The sequence below is a fragment of the Miniopterus schreibersii genome (assembly GCF_964146895.1).
Source record: "Miniopterus schreibersii genome assembly, chromosome: 5".
Lineage (NCBI taxonomy): Eukaryota > Metazoa > Chordata > Mammalia > Chiroptera > Miniopteridae > Miniopterus > Miniopterus schreibersii.
The window spans coordinates 38,855,799-38,876,257 of NC_138106.1; the positions used below are offsets into that span (position 1 = coordinate 38,855,799).

The window sequence follows — 20,459 nt, forward strand, 5'->3', positions numbered from 1 at the left end:
TATTAAAAAAATATACAGTGTGCCAGCTTCATGCTGAGCCCTGATTCATCCAAGTTAAATCAGAATGACATGTGGCTGTTGAGGATGTAAAATGTAGCCAGTTCGAATCGATATTGTAAGGGTGAACTTCTCATCCAATTTCAAAGGCTCAGTACAAAAAATAATGTAAACTATCTTACTGATAAATTTTATGTTCATTACTTATGAAATGGTAATATTTTGGATGTATTGGGTTAAATGAAAAATATTATTAAAATTAATTTCTCTTGTTTCTTTTTTTTTTTTTTTGTGGCTGCTAGAAAACAACACATGACATTTGTGGCTTGACTTATATTTCCCTTGGACAGCACTGCTCTGGAGCGTATAGTCTGGCAGGGGAAGTAAGATATGCACCCATATGCCCTCTCTGACAACCACCATGTCTCTCTTCTTTCCTTTTCTGCCTTTTCACTTGTCTACTTCCTCACCTTTTGGTTTCTTAGCCCATTTCAGTCTGATGGGAGCTGCTCTCACCCAGCTCTGTGGGGACCGAATTCACTTATTTCGGGTACTGCTCTGATCTGGCCTCTGTGATGTTGTCACTGTTGACCACTCTTGCTTCCTCTATTCTTCTCCTGCCTCTCTGGCCTGTCCTCAAGGTTCCTTCATGGCTCTTATCCCGCCTCAGGCTCCATACATGTCAATATTGCAGAGCTTTGTCTGCAACCCTCTTTGTTGTTTCTGTTCTCATGACTCCTGGGGGTGAGGGTGGGTTCTCCTGAGCTCCAGATCCATGTAGGTAAGTGCTTTTTGGACACACCAATTAAAATTCATAAGTACTTTAGACTCAGCCTGTCTTTCAGCATTGCCACTTTGGCAAATGATAGCACCATCTACTCTGTACTCAGCCACCAAACCTGGAAACTGGGACTCATTCCGAAAGCCTTCCTTACCCTCACCTTTCTGCCTGATCGTTCTTGGATCTTAGTGAGTCAACCACGGTAACTACTCCTACCTACTTGCCCCCCTCCACCTTCGCTGACCTACCTAAGTTCAGACCCTCGGCATCTCTCTCCTGCAGTGTTTCAACAGTTCCCACCTGGCCTTTATTTTCTATCTCACCTGTCTCCATTCCATTCTCTGTTCTTGCAGAGTGATTTTCCAAAAATGAAAATCCATTCTTGCCATATCTCTGTTTTTAAAATTCTTGAAGGATTCCCTCACCCAAGTTAAAGTCCATTCCTTTGCATAAACCAGAAGGCTCTTGGTAATTTGGCCTTGTCTCTTTCCATCTTCACCTCGCTCATCTCTGAGACAGAGCCTGTGCTCCCGGGAGTAAACATGGGAGTCTCTGAGCTTCTGTGACATACTGTTCTCTTATCAAAACATTGCCCCTCTCCCCACCTTATTAGGGTAGCTCTCGCGTTCCTTTCAAGACTTTTCTCTGATATCACCTCTGCTTGGAACGCACCTCTGACTCCTGATTTCCTCCCTCCCCCATTTTCAGCTATTTACTGAAGTTGGGTCCATTCCCTGAGAGCACTGGTCATTCCTTTCATTTCTGTATCCTCAAGTTCAAAATAGGTGGGCAAGAGATAGTTGTTGGACAAATACATTCCAAATAATAAGGGGTAGAGAGAATGCATTTTGGAATTTGTGATGGAAATTCTAGCTAGGTCTGGGTGGGAGCAGGGACAGCCCCAGGAGAAATGACATTGAGCTCCCCTTCAAATCTGGTGACGTCGGGTTGGGAGGGTGCGGCGGAGAGCCCGGTGGTCATCATCAGTGTGCTGCGTTCTACTGGGCACACCGTATAACATAGGGCCTTGCCCTGGTCAGTACCATCATCCGCAGAGTAAACTGAGGGAAATCTTGGGAGTCCATCAGGGCTAGTGTCTGTCTTTGGTCGTGAGCTGGGTTATCTAGCTCAGCAGAGCCTGCTTCCCCCATACACAGCTGGTGTGGCATCGGACACCCCATCCTTCCACATGAATGGTCCTGGAGGAAAGGAATGCAGAGTGATTGCTCGCATTTTCATCTTTACTTCTCCTTTGGAGCTCCCTTTCTTGATAGCAGAGAGGTGACCTCAGCAGCCAGAGACAGGAAAGAGCAAAATGAGTCATCTCAGGTCCTAATGAGGTTCACGAGGGACCCTTCCTGGGGCTGAGGGTCAGGTGAGGTTATGCTGTGCCCAGGGTGAGTTTTGCCTCGGGGCTCCAGGCGGCACTGGAGCAGAGCTGAGCTAATTTTACCCACAGGAGCTGACTGTGCTGAAGGGCAGGGCTTATGACATTGGCCTTATCATCCTGTGATGCCCAGAGAGCTCCCAAGGCACAGCCCCGTTATGTCTGGGCTGTTTTCTCCTCCAGTTTAATACATTTTTCCATTAGGTGTGCATATCAGCAGGCAGGATGCTGAAGAGCAGAGAGTTTCGGATTTTGTGTAAGGAAGGCCACGGAGCTGGATTTGGATCCTGCCTCCACCCCTTGCTTAGTAGCTGGCTGACCTTGAACAAGTTACATAAACTCTCTGAGTCTCAGTTTCCTCATTTGTAAAACAGGACATATACTGTGCCCTAAGATTGCTTCTTGGTTTACAAACTAGGTGACACTTAGCAAGCAGTCACTCTGTGCCAGTCACTGCTGTGGCAGCTTTATTTATGGTGATTCATCTAATCTTTTAAACAAATCTACGAAGAAGGTACTATTGCTAACCCTGTTTTACAAACAAGGAAATAAAGACAGGAACAGACATTTCTGGAGGTTGACTCTGTGGGTCTGCACAGAGCAGATGGGCTGGGTGTGGAGCTTGCATGCCTTTGAGGTTCTGAAGTATTTGGGGGAAAATCTGAAAAAGAAAGAGGTCAGGCCACAAATTCTCAAGAAAGAGCTAGTATTTGTGCTATGACCATGCTTCCTGTTATATGAATTAGAGTTTATGTTGACCACAAGCTAGTTTGTGTAGTTCTGATCAGCTTACGATACCTGCCACTTATGTCCACTTATGTGAAGTGAGATATTTCCCTTTCAGGGGTAAAGGGAGGGTCTTAGGTATAGAGAGACATAGGTCTTACTTGAGGAAATCAAGCGGTAGAGGAATGGATGATGATTTAATCGATCTATTGGTTTGCATTTTCCTTCTTGCATCTATCAGTCTTCAGTGCAATGTTTCACACAATTTAAGTGGAAAGGCATTGATTCAGGGGAAAAGACGCTAACAGAATTGTTGGGAAGGATGGAGCCAAGCTGTGGGAGCCAGGAGGCTACATCTGGAACTACTGAGTTGAAGAATTTATTCCATAGCCAAATCCAAGGATAAAGAAGGTAGCATTAGGAAGCCACTGCAGAGGCCTGTCAGACTTTTCTCACCATCCTCAGAGTTGGTGGTCGGACATTGCATTGCCCAGTGGAAAGGCGTCTTGACTCTTAGGGTTCCAGTGTTGCCTGCCAGTAGAAATAGCTGCAGAGTGATTTAGCTCCATGTTCTACCTCCCAGCTGGAACCTGATTTACTAGCTTTCAGGGAGTGTGGGAGATGTAGTTTTTAGCAGACTGCTTCTGTAGTGCAGGAGGGCACTTTAGAGTGGGGAAAGTGCTCTGATTGAGCCAGTAGAGAGGGTGTCTGCCACCAACAAATTCATTTTAAAACATCCAGGGGTTATTATTCCAAAAGACTTAATATGTACAATTAATTATAATACTGTAATATAATTAAGTATGATATTCTATTTAATATTTTTTATTTACATAAAACATATAACCTTAATGTACTCAGTATTGCGAAAAAGCAGCCATTTGTCCAAGTTCAGTTTCTGAATTAGCTTTTTTTTCTTTTGACAGCAGTGGCTGACTGGTAGTTTTTTTAGTTCAGTTTCATCTCCTCTGGGGAGTCATGCCCTGGACATTTGTCCTGTTTATATAATTTGTTCACAAATGTTTATTAAACACTTACTATGAGCCTGACACTGGGCTAGATTTGGCACTCTGGGCAGAGGTCGGTCATGAGTTCGTCCACTGGGAGCCCTCACTAGAGAGGGAATAGGTCAAGTTATTAGTAAGAACAGTACAGGGAAGGTCATAATCAGTGTCCTAGACAGCAGGCTAAGCAAATTCCAAGAAGGAAGAGTATTGTGATCGGACTGAGAAACAAGGGAGGTTCCCTGTTGAGTGACAGTGGTCAGGTGATTCTCCTTTGGAAGCAGTAACATCTCTTTAAGGGGCATTTGCAAATGTGGTGGAGTGTTTTTTCTTGTCTCAATGCTGGAGGCTGGACCACCATTGCCATACAGTACTCAAGGCCAGTGACCCTAGATGTCCTGTAATCCATGAAACACTGCAGAAATTATTGCCTTTCTTCAAAGAACAATCTTGTTCCTGTTGAGAACTACCAATGGCCTTGAAGGATGTATAGGATGTCTATATGGGATCTCAGGGTGGTGAAGGAAAGTAGGTCAAGTACAGGAATAAGGGAGTTAAACGTTTAGCCCTGTATAAGCAAAGAATGTGTGCTGAGTGGCAGTGGGAGGGAGTTTATAGTGGGACTGGAAGATTGACTGTGTTTTTCAGGAACTTGAGATATTGGGATTAAGCACCTGGACTTATTCTCTTGCCACTGGGAAGCCACTTTAAGATAGTAGTGCAGAGTCCTTGAAAGCACAAACTCAGCCTTATCTTCTTGCCGGGCATCAGTGAACTTTGGGTGCTTTCTGAATGAATGAATGTTCCAGACAAGTTTACAGGAATTGGAATAGTTGGTACCTGAGTTTTGCCAGAGCTGGACCCTGTGGTCCTGGGATAACCTGGCAGTCAACATTTAGACTTGAGGAGAATACCAGGAGAGGGCTCAGCAGCCTCCTCTGCAGATGTCTCCACATCCAAACGAGAGTTCTGTGGTCAGACAGCAGTTCTAGTTGCCCACACTACAAAGAGATGCTACTGTCTTAAGGATCTTGAAGAAAAGAGCATTTCTTTCATTGCCCTCCCTCTTGGAGCCCACAGGCCACAAAGCATATCAGGTGCATACTGTGCCGTCCACATTAATGCCCTTGCACCTTAAGCTTATTAAAAATTGCCAATCAAACCTGCAATTTGCTGACAAAGTTCATGCACTCTGACCATGACTGCAGTTGTTCTTGGCGAGTGGCTTGCTGATCTGCATGGTGATGCTAACACGTGGTGTCCCCGTGTCGTCCTGTAGAGTCGTGGCGGCTTTTTGGCATTTGGGTTAGTGCCTCTTCCTTCTTACAGGATGGGCTTTGGAGGGTGGGAAGGAAAGCTCAGGGTGGAACTGACCAAACACATATGTAATCATTACCTTGTAGTTCCTCTCTAAGCTTTCATTTCTGAAATCTTTCAGGATGAGAGAAAAAGGGGTGTGTAGGTTTGTGGGATGGCCCCAGAGCCCTCATTGTGTGTCTCAGAGAAGGATAGCAACTTGCCCAGGGTCATGCAGTGAGCTGGCCTTGAGGCTGGCACCTTCTTTGACAGGGTTTCCAGGGCACTTTGCTGCTGAGGGAAAGTGTCGTGTACACAGGTGTTAGAGCCAAAGGCCTGCACTTGGCTACTGGCTCAGCATCTTACTATATTACACTCCCTCAGGTTTCTCATCTGTAGAATGGGCATCATGGCCATATGTCGCACTAAACATTAAAAAGGTGGGGCATTGAAAGCTTTGTTGACTACAAAGAAATACAGAAGTATTTCTTTTTATCCTGATGTTCATTTTTATGGAGCAGTAATTGTTGAGGCCCTCTTTAGAAAAAGGATGGGGCACTGAAGACACTGCCGGCTACACCCCAGTTACAGAGCCCTCCCGAGGCATCCTCCTCCCCACTGTACAGTGAGATTTTGCGCTCCTATGTGGAGGCACAACCCTGGGGGGGAAGCAAGGTCAAATCTTGGAGTAGGGAGGAGTTGAGGGTGTACTCTTGCCTGGAGCTAGAGACTGCATGTAGCAATATAATGGGAGAGGTGGCCAGAAACAGGGTTGGGGCCCGTCCTGGAAGCCCTGAGCGCTTTCCTGAGGGCCATTGCACATTATTTCTTGTGCAGTTCAGAGACTAGGAGGGAAGGGAGTTCTGGAGCCCATCCTGAGCAATTCTGCTGTTATTTACTTTGTAAGCTGAGCATCTGCAAAGCTTTTACTTGAAAGGAAAAGCTCTGTTATTAGGGAAAGAAAAGTTTGAAACCCACTGTGCTAGCTTAGTTTGTCTTTTTACTAAGTCTGAGAGACAAAGTGGCTTGGTAAAAGTCACAGTTGTGAAGGGTCCTGGAAAATTTTCCCCTTTTCAAGGAGGGGTGCTTTCTGTCTACCTCAGTCAGAGGCCTCTAGAGTACCTGGCTGCAGGTTCAAGGGTCAGGCAGCCTCTGAGAAGCCTTGGCCAGAAGCTTCAGGCTGCCCCATGTACACGATACTTGACCTATATCTTGACCTATGTCTCCCCTTTGGACCTTGGGAACCTCACTGAGATTAGTTTCCTGGCCCAACCTTCAAGCACATTGTCTAACTGAATACCTGTGAATATTGAGTGTTCACTGTGTACACAGTGCCCAAAACACAGGCAAGGTTCTTGACGTCAGGGGCCTGGTGAGGAGACAGAAACAAATGAGGACTTTTGTCAAATATTTTTGGAGATAGTTATGTTTGTTATATATGATCATCATGTGTGATAGTTACGTGAGTATGATTTCATCTGAAAGAAATGGAATAGAAAGAGGCTGGGCAATGGGAAAGGTTAGAGATTGGAAAGAACTGTAAGGGGTTGCTTGCCCTGTGAGTTAGTTAATCCTGGCCTTTCCGTTTACTATCTCTGGGATCAGCACAGTTTACTTTTCCTTTAAGTCTTCCTTTCCTCCTCTGTAATGTGGGAATGAAACTGGCCAGCTCACTTAGTTGTTGATGAGATTAAATGGCATGCTCGATGTATGCAACTTGCTTAGTACAATGCTCACCACAGAGTAAACACTCATTAAATTCTAGTTATTATTGTTATTAGTGTTTGGCAGTGAAGAGCCAAAGAGACTATATTTTATACTGATCAATGGTGTAATTAGAGCTTTGCGTCTCAAATAAAACACTCTACTTTTAGAAATAGATTCTAAAAGTATCAACAATCAAAAAAAAAAAAAAAAGGAAAAAGACTCTAATCATGTTGGCTTATAACAATTACGGTATGGGCTCCCGTTTACCTTTCTAAGTTATCTCTGTTTCAACCTGACTGTCCACATCTCTCACTAATGCTCGAACCTATGTCACAAATTTAGGTAGTGCTTTTCTCCAGTGTAAAGCACAGAAAACAGATAATAAAACTGAGCTGTGTTTTCATCTGCTTTGGGGATGGATTTCTGGGGAAAATCTGGTCCTTCCATAATGATATTGATTGATGACTTGGATCTTTGCAGAAATTGAAGAGAATACTGATGACTAGTGTGCTGGGAGAGGACTGAAGGAAGCCAGGCCAGTCCCTGCACCCTCAGAGCTTCTTGGGTGTCCTCTGGCTCCCAGGTGACCTGCTGCAGGACCTCTGGTATGTAAATGGGCCTTTTTGCTGCCTTAAGATTTTGTCTCAGATCTTACGGAGTGGCTGGGAGGTTTTTCATGGGTTGGAGTCGCTATCTTTTTGGTATCTGTAACTTGAACTATTCTGTGCCCTTGACAATTCATGCTAGGGAGCTTCCCCAGTGCTCTCTGGTGAGTAGCTCCTCACTGCATGCTTGTTGCTCCACGGGTGTATTGCAGAGAGACTGGAGCCTGTGTTTCTAACAGCTTCGCCAAGGAAAACATTGCAGGTCACGTTTCCGGAACTAAGAATCTCGGGGGTCTTCTGAAAGTCCATCTCTATTACCTCCTTTTGGCTTAGCATTTGCTTGTAGCTGAAAAGGGAGAGTTTGTCTTGAGCGTTCCTGTAGGCTTATGTGACTTGGCAGTTGGAAATTTGACAGTCTCTGCTGACCTTCAACTGCAAGAGTGAGTAGTATATACACATAACCCTGTTGAACATCAGATTATTACCCTTTAATTCTCAGAGCTTTAATGTTTCTTCATCTTGAGAATGACCTCACTGCTTTTTGAGTTTGTAATGGAATGCACAGTCATTTACAAATAATCACACAATGATCCCTTACACCTTTGTACCGTCTCCCCCAATTTCCAGAGTACTTTCACTCGTATTATCTCATTTTATTCTCAGCTGCTCTGAGAGGTAGACAGAGGGCTTTTAATCTCTAGTTTTCAGGTGTAGAAACCAAGATTTACAAAAGTTAAACCAATGTTTAGCGATCATACAGCTAGCAAAATTGTGCCTGGAATCTTGAGCAGTCTCTAAACCAGTGTTCTTTTTGCTACTTATTCTCGCTGTGACCTTGGGAATATACTTAACCTTTCTAAGCCACAGTTTCCCTATAACTAAATTGGGTAGAAGACTTCCTTGAGGGGTAATTGCCAGAGGGATTAAATGAGACTATCTGGGAAAACATTTACTAACCCGTAAAGCATGTTTCTAATGTGAGACATCATTGCTATGTGTACCTTAAATCCAAATAGTGCATCAGAACTGTAGCAGAAAAGAACACTTCCTCCTCCCCCCTTTTTGTAAAGACACCAGGGTCTAAAATAATGCTGGAGTTGTCAGGGATCACGAGCTCTTAGCCCAGTTATTGGTGGATTGCTGTCCTGCCTGCAGGCCACTGAGAGCACTTGTGTTGGGAAGGCCCTCTTTTCTCTACAGAGCTCTCTCTTTTCATGATCCTTGAAACTGTCTTGTATCTTGGAGACAGTTTTAGTTCTGTCAGAACCAGAGAGCAGGAGGGGGGAGTTGGGAATGGGATCCTGAGCTTTGTCCACGAAGGATGGGAATGTGGCATGGGGATGGGGAAGAGGTAGATGAGGAATTGGTCTGGAAGGCCTAGCTTCTCTCGTTTCTCAATGACTGGAATTTAATAGAGTACATCTTATGAATCCATAAGGCCAGTGGAATATATGCAGAACAGGTTACTTAGCAGTAACACTGACTGGAAAACCCCAAAAGGCTGAATTTCAAGTTGGCAACCAAATGCATTAAGAGCTAGCGGTGTGATATGGTGATATGGTCAGGAAACAGCCAGAGTAACTGAAGGATGAGATCTTGGATAGCTTCATAGGGAGCCAGATTTGTTTCCATATAAGGAAGAACTTTCTATTGGAAAGACAGAATTTGCAGCTGCAGGAGATGATCTTCACCTCACTGGAGACCTCAGGGATACCATGGAGGGATTCATTAATGGGGGGAGGGGGACATCGGCCAATGGCCTTTATGGTCTCTTCTCCTCGTGAGATCCCAGATCCAGTGGTTCTCAGTGGTCAAGAGCAAGAGAGGCACACATGCATTAAGGAATGAAGGGACCCTTTGTGGATGTGGAAGCTGATCTCTAAATGCTAATTGCAAAATGGAGTGTAGAGACTCTATCATTCTGGTCTTCAGACCTATGCCTGTAGCTTCCTCCTTGGTTCTTGGCTTTCAGAATTCCCAGGCCATCCATGGGCAGCTATTTTTCATGGAATATCTCTTTCATCTGCTAAAATGTTTCTGTTGCAATATTGGAAGGGCCTTTGGGCTCCTGACAGGATGACAATCTTTCTATGGAACCACTAGGTCTGATGGCTGGTCTAGTTTTCTGAGTAACAAGTGAGGGCCACCTCTTTACCCTGTTTAGGCCTGCATCTGGTACCTCCAGAGAGTACTGCCGTGGTGAGAATTCTGTACTGAGTTCTGGTTCTGGCATGTGGTGGAAGGTTCTCTGATCCTGTTTACTTTATCTCATTTAATCACTTATGTTTGTGTTCATGAAATAAATAAAAATGTTTGCAATTTTTCAGGTACTTGTGGCATCCCTGCAAAAACAAGTAATCAAAATAAATGTGTCATGAACAGACCCCTCTTTACCCATATCGCCATTTCCCCCAGCATCTTATCTCTCCTTTCTCCTCCTCGAAATTACTCTGGAGTTATTTTATACAACATTCATTCCTGACTGACTTCACTGGTCCAATTTAGTCATTAAACACTACTCAGGAGCTTCAGATTGGAATTAATCTTACCAATTAAATTGGACGTTCTCCTCTCCTATTCCCCCCACCCACAGTTTTCTCTTGCAAGTCTGTGTTTTTGTTTGTTTTTTAAAATAAATTTAAAAAAATATAAAATATATATATGTATATGTGTGTGTGTATATATATATATATATATATATATATATATATATATATATAATTGATTTCAGAGAGAGGAAGGGAGACAGAGAGAGAGAGAAACATCAATGATGAGAGAGTCATTGATCGGCTGCCTCCTGCACGCCCCCTGCTGGGAATCAAGCCTGAAACCGGGCCTGTGCCCTGACTGGGAATCCAACCGCAGTCTCCTGGATCCTAGGTCGATGCTCAACCGCTGAGCCAAACTGGCCGGGCTGAAAGTCTGGTTTTATTCTGAGTCTTCCTGCCTGGTGTCTGTTCTTATAAAGAACTCATGCAAAACTAAGTTCCCAGGAGGATTCTCTGCCCAAGAGAGTCAGGGATTGGGGTCCAAGAGTAGGGATTGTTTTGGATTCATCTGCAGTTAAATGAACTGCAGACTGGATTCTTGGTGACCTCTTCAGGTGAATCCCCTCAAATACCTCCCCTTCCCCTGAATTAATAGACTGACTTCATAAATGTAGTTGCATTCTAGATGACCCCATTCCTAAGGTGAATTTATAGACTTTCAAGCCAGCCCATTCCTTCTTTGGGTGGGGGAGCATGCAGAACAGTTTAGACTCACTTCTTTTGGGGTTAATCATTTACTCCGAGTAAGGAATTCTGTCTTAAGTGGGGCATGTTCTTTAAGTGCCAGAGGACAGAAGGGTGATTTTTCTGACATCCTCCAGCCTGCTTCCCCATATATGGAAATGTTTACCCACCACACTGATCTATTGGAAGGGAAGGAGGTGACTCAGGGCTTAGGAGAAGCAGGATTTGAATTCTTGTTTCCAGAAACAAAGTTGCTCCCCTCCCCCACTCCACCCCCATCCCTCCCTTCCATTCCTTTGCCCCTTGTTCTGGAAGCTGAGAAGAGAATGTCTCAGTGCTGTTCCCCTCTGGCCTCGGGATCACCTCCTTGCAATAGGACTCCGGGTGTGTGAGAGGGAGTGAGAGCCAGCGGAGGGCCAGCTGCCTGTGGGGCCTGACGTCGCGTGAGTACACCATTATTGCCAGAGCGAATGGCATTTCTGCTCCCAGACCCTGGGTTTATAGCCCCGACAGCTGGCTCACTTGCCTGGTGATGGGACTTGTTGCTGGGATCACTGGCGCTTTAATTTGGGGTGTGGACAGCTGCTTTCCCAGGGGAGTACTCCTCACAGTGGGATTTAGAAACAGGCGGAGAAAAATTTTTATTTGTGTATAGAAAAATTTGAGAGATATTTTCTCCCACCTGAGGCCTAGCTTGAATTGGGTAGAAAGATAATTTGGGAGTGTTGTCTATCTGATTGCTAGGGCTGAAGCAACAAGCCAGAGGTGTGTTTGGGGATGCTTTAGGGATAGTTTTAGTTTGAAAAACAGAGCTATGGTTGGACTTACGGGTATGCAGAATGTTCCTATATAGCATTTGAGCAGCATCCACAGTCTGGAAAAATACCTGGTTTTCAGGACACTTGTGTATTTTTGATGGGCTGTCAGGGGTGGAAGGACACTTAGAGATTATTCAGTTGATCTGTCTCATTTTACAGCACGACAGTGGGCAACGGAGGCCCGGAGAGTGCAGCTAACTTGCCTTGCAGGTACATGGCTAATTAGGTGGGATTAGAACACGGATTTTCTCACTCTGTGTTCATTCTTCCTTCCACTACACTTAAGCTGTGCCTTCAGGCAAAGGCAGAGAACATGTCCATTTTGCAGATGAGGAAATTGGGACTCAGAGATGCCAGAGTTGCCCACCTTTACTTATCTAATTGGTGAGAAATTGAGAATTAGGACCACATTCTCCCAGTTCAAGCCTCTTTCAATCATGTGACATAGGCTTAGATGCCTGAATTTGTTTTTTAAAATTTTACTTTCTTTTCCCCGTTCCTTAGTATCTACTTATCTTTTCCTGCTTTTGATCATGTGAATGCTGTTTGAATGTGAGCTGCTACCTTCTGATCTGCTTTGCTGCCTATATCTTTTTCTTTCCTGAAAGGGGATGACAGCTTGTCTAAAAGGCAGAACTAAATAGTGGAGCCCTTTATTTCAGTTTTATTTGTGGCAGTGGAAATTGTGAACGGGCCTTGAAAGAAACTGAGCAGGGCTTTCCATGTAAGCCGCTACCGCTATTCGTGAAGCTGCAAGAATTCTGGAGTATTATTCCACCCTTTCAAAGGTGAGCTCTGATTCTGAATAGATTTTAAACACACACACTCACACACACTTCTTTAGCCTTCTTTGATGTAGTGGAAGCATTTGACGGAGACCAAGAGGGCACCGCCCCACTACAGTCCAACAGATGCCATAATGAGTAACTCTTTGTGGTCAGTTCAGTTTCCGATCAGCCTTGGGATGGGGGGGGGGCGGGAGCCTGCTCCAATGCAGGGAAGATGATGGAGGTGTGTTTGGGGGAAGCACTTTGACGCCAGTAGTGTTGTGTGGCAGATTTTAATAGAGCGGGGAAAGTGCTCTGAGACCTACGTTTGTTCTGGTCAGTGTTGAAGAGACGGGAAGTGGTTTTCTAAGCTGCTCTGAAGCCCTGGGGAGGCAGGACTTGACCAGATCTCCCAGGTACAGGTATGCAACCTGTCTTCTCCTCATGGCCTGTGGCTGGGTGAGGATTGGTGGCCCTGCTCAGGGGTAGGAGGCTGCTTCTTTGAAGCCTGCAGGCTTGGGATGTTTTTCTGCTGTGGTGCTGAAGGACAGGGGCACTAAGAGGTTAGAGTTGATAGTACCCATGTGAACACTATTCCTATTAATAAGGAGAAGTGATATAAATTGATCGCTTCCTGGTGCCAAGCTTGGTGCTAAGCACTTGACCTAAACCATAGAGTTGCTCTACAGTGAGTATATACTATATTTTTAAGTTTTACTTTTAATTTTGGTAAAATACACATAATATAACATTTACTATCTTCACTATTTTTTAAAAATATATCTTTATTGATTTCAGAGAGAGGAAAGGAGAGGGAGAGAGAAAGATAGAAACATCAATGATGAGAGAGTCATTGATCAGCTGCCTCCTGCACGCCCCCGACTGGGGATTGAGCCTGCAACCCGGGCTTGTGCCCTGACCGGGAATCGAACCCTTATTGCCTGGATCCTAGGTCGATGCTCAACTACTGAGCCATGCCCGGCTGTGCCATCTTCACCATTTTAAGTGTATAGCTCAGTAGTGTTAAGTACTGTCACATGTTGTACAGCTAATCTCCAGAAAGCTTTTCATCTTGCAAAACTGAGACACTGTTCCCATTAAACCTTAACTCCTCATTCTCTCCTCCTGCCAGCCCCTGACAACCACTATTCTCCCTTCTCTCTCTGGGTGGGACTACTCTAGGTATCTCATACAAGTGAAATCACACAGTGTTGGCCTTTTAGTGACTGGCTTATTTCACTTAGAATAATGTCCTCACGGTTCATCGTGTTGTAGCATGTGTCAAAATTTCCTTCTTTTTAAAGGATGGATACTATTCCCTTGTATGTGTATACCTCATTTTTTTATCCATTTTTAAACCTCCATTTTATGAAGGAAGAACCTAAGGCTTTGAGGCATTAAGTAAATTGCCCAAAGCTACGCCGTCAGTAGTGGAGCTGAGATTTGAACCCAGTAGTGTGACACTAGAGTGCATGTGAGCAGGAGGAAGCAGAGACTGGATCTTAGCTGACAGGAGTCTGAAAAACCAGTGTAGTTCTCAATCGGGCAGTGGCGCCTCCTCACACGTTGCTGTGGCGTTTCAGTAACTAGGTGTTCTAAAGGAATGCCCACAGGTGTTTTCCTCTGTTTTGTATTGGCTTCTGGGAATCTTAGGGCCAAATATGAAGCCCACTTGTAACAGTGTGAAACTCACGGCACCTGTTTTTGTAACCCTTGTCCCTTTTCGTCTCCTTATTTTTCCATCTTCCTCCTGACTTTTTTTCATGTATTATGTGCATCTTTAGATCCCTTCTGGAACAAGGCAAAATATACACATCAGTGACATGATATCAGGTATTGCTGCGTATAAAGGACAGCTGGTCAGTGGACAGAGACTGAAGATGAGAGTTTATGACCTGGCTCTGCTGCTCACTCAGTGTTTAATTCTGGCGATGGTGCTTGCTCGTTCCTGAGTCTTGGTTTTCCCACCTGGAGGATGGGGTTGTTGGTGATGACAGCGAACATTTCTTCTATGCTGAGCCCTACTTTAGGGGCTCTACATGCTTTATCTGTTTCAATTTTCCCAGCGCCCGCACAAGGCAGGTGCTGCTATTCCCCTTTTACCTGAGAAAAATCAGGCCTATAGAAGTGGGAAAACTTGCGCAAACTCCTCCAGCTCCTGAGTGCAAGCATAAGTGGCCCCTGCCTGACTCTGAGCTGAAGGTTTTAGCCACAGGTCTGGGCTACTTGCCCTTCAACAGTCTGTAAGGTTTCTTTCATTCCGTGGCATGTACTCAAATTTTATTAAATCTTTATTGGATTCCCACTTATGTGCCTTGTACCGTTCTGGGCGCTGATCCAGCACTGGGTTTAGAGTGAAGAAAAAGACACAGGAAACAATGGTCCCTTGGAGCCTGCTTCCAGTAGGGTTGTGTGGACAAGGCAGATAATAAATGATCACGTAAACAGGAGAGGAGGATTCACACGGGGTGCTCTGACTGAGGGAATGGAGGAAGGGCTCTGGGAGGTGGTTGTTGAAGCTGAGATCTGAGTGACAAGGAGCAAGTCGTGTAAAAGTCAGAGGAAGAGCAGAGGGCAAGGTCAATTCAAGGGCCGCAGAGTGAGAATGTGTTTGTGTTTGAGGACTAGAAGGAGCTCAGTGTGCCGAGGAGTGAGTGGGCAGCGGGGGGAAAAGCCCGAGACAAGAGCGGGGAGGGGCTGGTAGGTGTCAGAAAACGAGAGCAGAGGTTGGGACCTGAGTTTAAGTGTGATGGGAAGCATCTGAGTTATGCTTTACCAGCATCATTCTGGCTGCTGCTGGGAAAAGTGGATCACTAGGAGGGGGAAAAGTAGAAGCAAGAATGTTAAGAGACTTGAAATCATTCAGGTGGGAGGTGGCGGTTGTTTTGATTAGGGTGGTAGAAGTGGGGCCAGAGAGAAGGGAATTGGTTCATGACATGTTTAGGAGGGACTGTCTACAGGATGTCAAGTGTGGTATCCTTCAGAGAGGTGTCAAGGTCAATGGGCAGGACTCTGGGAGACCCTGACAGAAGTGAAAACATGTACGGCGGAGGGTGCACAGACTTGCAGCTGATCCGGACTAAGGAGTCTGTGTGCTCCTCGCTTTGGTTTCTAACCTTGAGCTTCTGGCCAATGAATGGAGGGCAGTGGCTTCCTGCCTCTCACTTCCTGGCTGAGAGCTGCTGGAATGCCCCAAAATAAGCCCTGCAGAACAGGCCGCTTCCTTTGCTCTCTCTGGGTATTTGTATAAAGCATTCTTTCCCACCAAGAATACAGAACATTCAGAGTGATGTTGACTTTATGGGCCATATTTAACTTAGTGTTTTTCCTTGATGTGTCATCTGTTCTTGTAGAGATTCCTGCCTTCACTGAACCCCATGGTGAGGAGCCTTTGACCAACCAACCAACCTGTAAGATGGGTCTGGAAGGCTTAGTGAGATCCCAGAAGAGCTGGGGCTTCAAAGCCCCACCATGGTTCAAGAGCACCTCCCAGCCCTCTTTCATTTACACGTGAATTTACACTTGTGCTGTCCCTTGCCTGCTCCCTGTAATTCCTTTTAATGTGCTGGGCTTTCCAGTAATGCTCCACCTTTCAGTGGATATAAACTGGTCTCAGAGAAGTTACGTGATTTAGTCAATGTAAGGTAGTGAGAATCCAAGGTTCCTGATAGAGCTCTGTGCTCTGGCCACGAGGCCAGAGTGAGCTCACATGGGACCTCATGTCCCTGGGTGTTCGTGGTGATCTTGTACTACATTTCAGCCTCAGCCTTGAGATGCTCAGAGATCATAAATTAAATAGTCTGAGATTCACTCCTGAGGCTTCTTCACACACTCCTCTTCAAATAGTTTGCAGTCTATAGATACCAGGTTTTGTGTGTGTGTGTGTGTGTGTGTGTGTGTGTGTGTGTGTTTTAAAGATTCTTTAATTTCATCTCTTAAAAACAGTCTTTTGTTTTTTGCTCATTCGAATTTCGTTAAAAATTTTCTTTCATTCATTTAGTCAACAAACATTTATTGAGTTCTTACTGTATGCCAGGCATTGTGCTAGGTGCCGGGGATTGATTCAAAGATAATTTGGAGGCTTTTGGAAGGGGAATGGATAATTACAGCACAGTGAGATAAGTGCTTGATAGAGGGATATATAAAGAGCTAGAAATAGCACTATGAATAACATCTTCGAACAAATCGCCTTCTTTTTTCCTTTTGGATTATTCCCTGTTGTATATCGCCCAAAGTGGGATTGCTGGGTCATTTAAAAGACGAAAACAGTTTGGCACAAAAAGATGTAATGACTTGCTTGGGGAATACAGCTCAATTTTCAACAGGGGGAAAATTGTTGACAACTCCACACTTAGATACTAAACCAGAAGGATCAGGTTGTTTTTCTACTACCCCTATCAACAGAGTGGCTTTCAGGGGGAGCACCTATTCTAAACGTACCAGCCTACATGTAGAGACACATATTTTTATATTTGATCTCATGAGTAAATTGTTAATTCTGGCAAGAACATAGCTATGCAAATATGATCATTTCTGTTTTACAAATGAGGAGACTGTGCCTTTGTTAAAAGAAAGGACTTGCTAAGGATTGAATAGTTAATTTGTGGAGATTCCAAGAATCAAGGGCAAGTCTTTTGATTCTGTGACTCCCATCCTGTTCTCTATGCTCTGTTCACCAACTAGGGGTACTTATGCTCCATCCAGCCAGGGCCTGGAATTCCTTTAATGAGCTACAGGGACTCTTCTCAAGAAGATCAGCATCTATGAAATAGGTATAGAAGTCCTAACCCCCAAAGTCATTGCCTGGAAACAGTGTCCCTCTCTACTTTGACCTGAAAAGACCTGAAGGCCTACTGTTCTGGATTTTGGCCCAGGTTCTGAAAGGTTAATGCATGACCTTATCGCTGGAGCCTAGATTCCCAAGTAAAGCTGAAACCATGCCATAGTTCTGCTTTGAAACATTTATTATTTTCTTAGTATATTTAGCTGTATGTCCCTGACTATAAGTTTATTTATTTTGTCATTTATAACATTTTCCTAGTACTTTTGGCATTAAATAAAAACTCCTGCCCCTGGAACCCGGGGCCCATCATAGTCAGATGGCAATGTGTACCTACTGTGAACTGCCTTGATGTTCCTACTCATTCATCCCTAAGCAAGCCACATGCCCAGCCGTTCCTCACAGTGCCCTGCATTTTCTCACCATCATGGTTTAGCTCATGCTGTTCCTTTAGCCTGAGAGAACTTCTCCCATTTCATCTATAGACCTCCTGATGCTCCTATAAACTTCTGCATATATGCCATTTTCCGAATGAAGTAATCCCTAATCATCACCTGTGTCCCACCATACACACTCCCCACCATCTAACAATCTCTTTGTTCTCTCTTCTGCTAGCTCACTTCAGAATGGGCTGTGAGGCAACAGAGAAGCTCTACGGTGCTTATGAGCATAGGATCTGTGTTCAAATATCGGCTGCGATACTTTCTAGCTGTGTGATTTGTCAGAGTAGTTAACCTGATTGAGCCCACGTATCCTCATCTGTCAAATGGGTATAAATAATCACACCAGCTCATAGGGTTGTAATGAGGATTTGTATTGTTATATGTTCTTCTTCTGAGGCACTTGCCATCTCCTACTATGCTAATATCTTATCTCCTTCCAGACTTGGAGCTCCTGAAGGGCAGGAAGGGGATCACATCTTGCCTGTGTCTTTGACATACGGGACCTGTTGCAAAGTCTCCTTTAAGGGAAGCTATTCCATACAACATAACTGGTGACATCGGCGAAGGCTCATTACTAGTGGAAGGTTCCATTCACACGGTGCCAGGCCTGGCTGGGAGCTGAATTACTGAGCTTTGGGCACACACAGCACTTGCTGGACTTTCTTTACTGACAAGAAAGATGCTAGAGCCTGTGTTCCGCCTGTTCTGATTTTCCAGGTTGGGCAGTGCTAGCATTTCCCTGAAGGTGGAGTGGAACTCCTGCTTGGAACATGATACCTTCTTTCCTGGGTCTTCCCAGGGTGAGGCTTCCAGGCTAGAGGAAAGGGTCCATGGAGTTGAGTTGCAGGTTTGGGATAACTGAGAGCCACCTACTCTTCTCACTTCTCTGTGGGTGAGGCCTTGTAGAGGAAGCTCTCCTTTATACACTCCCATCATTGCTATGGGGAGTGCTGACCATGGCAAGGCAATCCAGTTCTTAAAAGGACAGTGCTGCCATTTGACTTTTCTCGAGTCATTTCTCACAGGTCCTCCACGTTCTGGCCGCAGCATTCCTTTCCATCCTCATGTCCCACCGCGTCCCTCCACATGCTCTGCCCCTGGCCTCGCCAGATTAGTCACTTTCCCCGAGAACACCCTGAACTCATCTTCCTCAAGGCCTTAGCACATTGTGTTCCCTGGGCCTACTTCCTCCCCCTCATACGTGGAAATCCTCCTGGGTGTTCAGGCTCAGTTTAGAAGTCATCTGCAGAGCTCTCCCAGGCCCTCAAAACTACATTGCATGTACTTGTGCTTTGCACACTTTTCTTTCTGTTTTGTGTGTTTGAGCATCTCCAACGAGGTTCTCAGCGCTTTGAGAGCTCAAGGCATACCTAACTAAGTACCTGCACCTGCTAGGTCCGTGCACCGTGCCTTACTAAGGACAGGAGGTGCTAGCAAGTGTGTTTTGTGTACCTCTGAATGTGGGGCCCATGACATTCTGTTAACTAACAGTTGCATCTGAGGGATGTTCAGAAGCTCATCCTGGGGTTATTGGTACTTGTTTGGTAGTGAGCCCAGCCATTTGAATTCTTTCTTTGAATTGGCCTGCTATCAGCTCATTGCTAACCTTTCTCAGGTATGCTTCCCATGTACCCAGCACATGTCCTCTTAGTGTCAGGGCTCTGAGCTTATTTCACTTACAACAGGAAGGTAGAATTCAGGAAGGATCTATCTGCTTCTAATGTGAACTTTTTTTTTTAGTTTGAAAGTTCAGCCTTTATTTTTTATCCCAAAGCTCCTTGAAATGTGAAAATAACAGAAGAGTTTTTTTAGGCATATTTCTGCCTCTAGCAGAATAGCTGTCCATAGCATGGTTGTTAAGTGCTAAGTAATAAAACTTGTGCCATGGAGCTTTATTTAGAAGACCAAAGTTTAAGTCCTGGCTTTACCGTTTCCTGGCCTCCGAAGACCAAGGGTTAAATTCTTGGCTTTCCCATTTCCTAGTCCTGAAACCTTGCCTAACCTCCCTGACCCTCAGTTTCCTCAATGGATAATTGAGAAATCTTTCTCATAGGGTTGATGGACAGGCTAAATGATTGTTTTGGACATTAAATTGGTATTTGGTTCATAAACTGGATTTGAAGGCCATTTTTAAATAGCAGTTCCAAAAAGTCTGCTTTTGAAGGAAAATGCTTGGATGTTGAAGTTTTCATGTACTTGTTTTGCTTTGTTTTATTTTCTTGAGTGACAAAATAAATAAATTTATGATCAGAAGACATATAGCATCTAACAGACTTAGGGAACATACATGGCTTATAAGACTCAGCTATAGTTCATATAATTAGAACTACAGAACCATATTCTTTGAGACATTACAGAAACCATAACAGTCAAGGTTCTGACACAGACATGATGGCTCTGTGCTGTGCATGCTGGATACAGAATTCCGGACACGGTTATATACTCCCTGATGGGTAGGTGGTATTAGCTCTGTTTTGTAGACAGGGAAGCTTGAGCTCAGAGAGCGTAAATAACTTACACAAGTCCAATGTCAAGCCTTGAACTTCATCTGTACTCACAGTGGCCTCTAGAAATGGTTTTTATCTACAGATGTGACAAGACCTCCCTTTACTTTGCTGATCTTTTATTCTCTCACTCCAGGGGCAGGCCCTCACTCCAGGCTAGATAAAGCAGTGCAAGTAGGCAGCCTTGATGTCTCATCACTTGATTTGTGAATCTAGATGACTGTCTTGACTTCTCCTGCCAAGAATCTGCTCATTTTGAACTTCTTTGACTACTCATTCATCAGCCTTTACTTCCTTTTCTCCCTTTTGGGGAGATATTTGCCTTTGCTCATCTCTGCTTTTGAGGTCAGGAGTGTATTTAAAAAGGATTTTCTTTTAAAACATTATCAGTGGAAAATTCATTGACTATTT

At 44.6% G+C, this 20,459-nt stretch overlaps 1 protein-coding gene across 4 annotated transcripts in view; it reads left to right on the forward strand.

Moving 5' to 3' along the window:
- Positions 1-20,459, forward strand: part of LPP (LIM domain containing preferred translocation partner in lipoma) — a 617,231-nt gene that overhangs the window by 39,069 nt on the left and 557,703 nt on the right. For 3 of the 4 annotated variants that reach the window (XM_081138106.1, XM_081138104.1, XM_081138105.1), the window contains exon 2: positions 7,379-7,503. The gene's annotated coding sequence lies outside the window, so the exon portion shown is untranslated. Of the gene's footprint in view, positions 1-7,378; positions 7,504-10,884; positions 11,180-20,459 lie in introns of those variants that run through there. The other variant, XM_081138107.1, reaches the window with a different exon arrangement.